A 5,404-nucleotide genomic window follows, 5' to 3' on the forward strand; every position below is an offset into this window, starting at 1 on the left:
ATTATAAATATATCAATTCATGTGCACATGACTGAAAATTTTCATTTTTTCTGAAAAGGTGGTGTCTATTTACTTGTGACCACGCCGTGTATAATACGAACGAACCAACTTCGTAGAACGAACATGATGAAACATTACTAGTTTCTCTAGAAATTCAAGTTGGCTGTCTGTCTAAATGATCAAGTGTGCTGCAACCACAATGATACTTAACGACTTACCCAACGCTCTGCTATTCCAAAGTTGTTCTCTGTAACCATTACTTCGATGATTTACAGAACATAGCTGATAACATAGGTCATTAAAATATATATCGTTATATCATGTACAAACTACGAAACATTATTTCAAAATGCTTGCATGCAAAGTGCAAAAACCATAAAGAAACGGTAAATTCAAACCTAAAAGGTCAAACCAAACAACGGTGGGCACATTTGATTTCGTAGACGCATCTGTTTTCCTGTACCTCGATAAGCTGACTAAACGATTAACCTTATTTTAGTCATAATTATTTCATTAAACGTTCCACTTGAACTTTCTATCGCGACATTTTTTCTTTAAGAAAATGCTTATTTACTCAGATTATACCACTTATATAGAATTTATCTGAGTGATCAAATATCATTATTGAACTATACCACGAATTAGTTACACTTAAGAAATAAAGAGATTCCTAGAGGTTTCCTTTATAACTTATTATTATTTATGCTGAAAAATCGTCCTTCTTTTACACTAATATTTGCAGAATGAAAATCTACAACTTAATTAACTTTGACCTTTTAAACATATGATAAGCGTTTTGTTTCAAGTAACACCACCGCCTTTGACCTTGACACCGAATATTTCGCTTCTACAAAACGTAAAACATGCGTCTTACATTTGATTACTCTATACCATTGGCCATTCTCGAGCTGTGAAAAAGTTTGTCACTTAGCATTAACATTCATATGATGATGCCAGCAAGAGGGTAATCTTTTGGGTAAAAAAAAAAATCATCTGCTGATAAGTTTTATTAATTTTACGATCCTATTTCACTTTTTACATACTACTGAACAGGTACGAAAGTTGGCTTATATCGTCAATTGCTGAAGGACTGTGTTAATACAATCATAATAGCAAACTATTGGTTTATATCGTCAACTGCTGAAGGACTGTGTTAATACAATCATAGAACTGTTGGCTTATATCGTCAATTGCTGAAGAACTGTGTTAATACAATCATAGCAGGGAACTGTTAGCTTATATCGTCAATTGCTGAAGGGCTGTGTTAATACAATCATAGTAGCAAACTGTTGGTTTATATCGTCAACAGCTAAAGGACTGTGTTAATACATTCATAACAGCAAACTGTTGGTTTATATCGTCAACAGCTAAAGGACTGTGTTAATACATTCATAACAGCAAGCTATTGGTTTATATCGTCAACAGCTGAAGGACTGTGTTAATACAATCATAGTAGCAAACTGTTGGTTTGTATCGTCAACAGCTGAAGGACTGTGTTAATACAATCATAACAGCAAACTATTGGTTTGTATCGTCAACAGCTGAAGGACTGTGTTAATACAATCATAATAGCAAATTGTTGATTTATGTCAAAATATATAACATCAACTTGGAAGAAATGCAAACAAGCTGATAACTAATAGCTAGTGAAGGACTATGCTGAATACTAACATCGTATCAACTTGTTTATGAAACGAAAAACTGTCTGAATGACAATGAAAACTATAGAGAAGGCTTTACAGGACTAAAGATTTCCAAAAATAGCACAAGTAGAGTGGACGATGGTTCGATAGCCTTCCATGAAAGACAAATGTCGACCATTTCACCTTCGCTTTGTTTTGTCCTAAATCATCTGCCTAAATAATCCATAAGATGAAGTTTTTGGCTTATATCAACTAAACTATACTAGCTTTACTTCCGCGGGATCCCCGAACTTGTTCTGTTTCAAGATTAAATAAAACCAAAGTTAATAGTAACAAATATTTTTAATCTCTTGCCTTTGAAGTTCATATATCATGCTGTGTTGTAGCCTACAGAGTGCATAATTCTTCTCGGGATTCATGGAATGCGCACATTTTACTGACGTCACGACAGTACAAATTGCAACGTTAAGCGTCCCATATGTGACGTCATTTTAGTGTTTACTGCCTGACTGAGTAGTTAAAACAGGTGACCCCTCCAAGTGATCTTCGGCCCCCTTTCGGAGAAATGACAAAAACGGGAAACAAGTCAAGTTACAAAAGTTGTTGTTAAATGACAGTTTTTCTTTCCTGTACCTGTGAATTCAAAATCATTGTGTAGTAAGACAAGCTGATAACAACAATTAAAATTCTGTACCAATTATCGGGTTTCATAGCCGTGTAAAAGAAATGTCGATACTTCAAAAGATTCATCTCCAATTATCCATTAGTTTAATATTTCGAGGCCGTTACATTCTAGAAGTAATAAACTTATCTTATCAGAATTATCCCGTTAAAAAATCCACGTTGTATAACTTGCCATTACATCTAATTTATCGTTGTATTTTGGGGGGGGGAGAACTTCGACGAAAAGTAATATTATATTTGGACTCAGGAGATCAAATCCTTTCGATTGATGCATTTGACAACGCCCAAAGTCTCACAGATTAACTCACTCTACTCCTGCCTAAATGAATTTTAATTTGAGGGTAGGTTGGTAGAAACCCTGATGAGTAATAAAATTGAATCGGGTATACGCGCGCCCCACGATTGGAATTGATGGTGCACCATAATATAGCTAATAAAAAAAAGATATCACAGATTAATTTACTCTAATCCTGCGTAAAAGAAATTCAAGTGCCGCAGCTAATGAGGATTCCATCTTGCTTTTGTATATTAATAATTTGCTGAAACAAATTTTAAACGCTTGACATCTACTTTAAAATATAAAAGCTAACTGTACAGCATAGCAGTTTCGCGAAGCCGGTAAAATCAATATACAGGGGCTAACACACACACACACACACACTACAAATTTGTTAAATAAACCCGTTATCTAGCTCAGTGCTTCTCAACCTTTTTCAATATCATTTAGCCCTATAAGTTTTTCAGGACAGTTCACTCACCCCAGCTACGAAAAAAAGACAAAAAAGTGCTGAATTAAAATATAAAATTCTTTATCATGACTTAAATATACATCAAAATACAACTAGAATAAATAATAATAACTGACTTTTCACTTTTGAATTTTTTGTATAATTGATAATACTCATTTACCCTGATTCTGATCTAATTAACCCCTGGGTGAACCATTCACCCAGTTGAGATCAAATACCCCTGTAGCTCAGACGTTAGCCGTCCCGAATATTGAAAAACAGGCCAGAAAGAAAGCAACTAGCCAGCAGCATCCGCCGCCTGTTGAGGCTGCTCTTACCCGAATACAGGGATTAATTGTCACTCTTATAACACACCCACTGAAAATAAGAACCTTGTTTGGTAGCACCACGTTTCGAATCCGAAACTTTCGGATCTCCAGTCCAACACGCTAACCACTTGGCTACTCTCAATCGGGCCTAATTTATGACACAAAACAAGCCGAAAACGTGAAAGAGAAACAAAAAGGATTGCCATGAAACTTCCAAAAAGAAAGTAATAATCACACAGGTGGAACAATCCTTTTATTAAAAGCCCTCTGGTTAATGAAATACAAATCAACCGACATCTATTATATGTAAACTAAATAAACAAGGTTCGTAGGGTGCTATTTTGACCTAATATGTTCATAGTCTTCACTACTATTTATACTTTGCGGCTGTAGTATATGAAATATACCAGTTGCTTGTTTTCCTTTTAGTTAAAAAAAAGCGAAGTGGAAATATATTACCCAATAAAACTTTTTTGCACTTACTCGCGTTTGACGTACGTATATATTAAAATTAATGTACAAACAATAAGCTATAAATAAAATGTTGTGATCTTAGTTTTAAGCTAGACAGGGGTAATTCTCATTTTGATATTTCTGAAGTATACCACAAATGTCTGAAGAATTACTTAGACTTGTACCAGTGTGTTCTATAGTCACATCTGCCCTGTAGAGATTTAGGAACAACAAGAAGCTACTTTTATTTAAAGGAGTTTAAAAAATGACGTGGGTGACAAATGCAATCTGCGATAGTTGATCCTATTGTAAGATTCGTTTGTTCGCTTGTTTGATATTAAGCACAAAGCTACAAAATCGACTAACTGTGAGGTGCCCATCATAGGTATCGAAACCAGGTTTTTAACGTTATAAGCCTACAGACTTACCGTTAACCCAATTTGGATGGGGGAGGGCTATTGTAAGAAATATATAGTACTTGATTTCTTCACACTGTTTACGTTTTAATTATTAACTTGATAAAGAATGAAATTCTGTCCGTCCTCTTTTACACACGTCCTGTTTTAATAATCTTTTACTTGTGTGTTCGGTAAATAAAGTGTCATTTACATTTCGCTGACACCTTCTGTTCATTCTCTTTAGTCGTGTAGGAAACTGAGATTTAATTTCAAAGTGCATATTCTGTGAGCCTCTAGTTACATATGGTAGGCGCTATTCTTATATACAAGAAAATAAATGTACCGGTGAATACCGAGAAAATAAAATGTAGTAAGAGAGAAATTCTGGTGTTATAGCTCCAGGATTTGTTTTTGTTTGTGAAGTTTCTATTTATAACGTTTATTTTTCTGTTTCGTTGTAGTTTCTTTATACAGTGACCATCTAGAAAATGACGTGGGTGACAAATGCAATCTGGGATAGTTGATCCTATTGCAAGATTCGTTTGTTCGCTTGTTTGATATTAAGCACAAAGCTACAAAATCGACTAACTGTGAGATGGAGTACTCGTGAAAGAGTTAATCACTACATGTGGTTCATGAACTACGAACGTGGTAAAGTCTACGAGAAGTTCTCTCTCTCTCTCTCTGATAAAGGTCTTTCACCACTCATGCAAAATCCACAATCTGGATTCAGCTGTGAGCTAACCCTTTAAACGAGCCCGTCGCCATCATCATCATCGGAATTTAAGTGTTGAAGACCTTGGAAGATCAGGTACTAAGAAGACCTCTTCCTCCTTCCTGTACTGTTGTTGTTTGATGAAAACTATTTTGTGGTTTTGGTAAGCTGGTTTGGATTGGATGTCTGTTTGTTGCAGTTGCAACTTTCCTTCTCAGGACCATGTCCGTCTGTGTTATCTGATTATGTATTTAATAATGGCTGGAGACGGCTTGAATGGGTAATGAAGAAAAACTTTAATATAAGTTTAACATAACAGCAAATGTACAACGTTTCGACAAGGTTTTGTCATCATCAGGTACAATTAATTTACACTGACACGGATATATAAAAAACCGTCCCATGTTTTTCACCATTGCAACTCAAAAACCATAGTATATCTATTAAAAACAGA

At 35.0% G+C, this 5,404-nt stretch overlaps 1 protein-coding gene and 1 long non-coding RNA gene across 2 annotated transcripts in view; both read right to left on the minus strand.

Annotated features, from left to right (window-relative positions):
- LOC106459318 (serine/threonine-protein phosphatase 2B catalytic subunit 2-like) overlaps positions 1-5,404 on the minus strand; it is a 98,157-nt gene that overhangs the window by 68,293 nt on the left and 24,460 nt on the right. The window lies entirely within an intron of this gene.
- The window catches only part of LOC111085749, a 26,124-nt gene continuing 23,499 nt past the window's right edge, over positions 2,780-5,404 (minus strand). The window contains exon 4 of the long non-coding RNA XR_002610552.1: positions 2,780-2,845. This is a non-coding gene — a long non-coding RNA (uncharacterized LOC111085749). The remainder of the gene's footprint in view (positions 2,846-5,404) is intronic.

Source organism: Limulus polyphemus, unplaced genomic scaffold, assembly GCF_000517525.1.
Source record: "Limulus polyphemus unplaced genomic scaffold, Limulus_polyphemus-2.1.2 Scaffold592, whole genome shotgun sequence".
Lineage (NCBI taxonomy): Eukaryota > Metazoa > Arthropoda > Merostomata > Xiphosura > Limulidae > Limulus > Limulus polyphemus.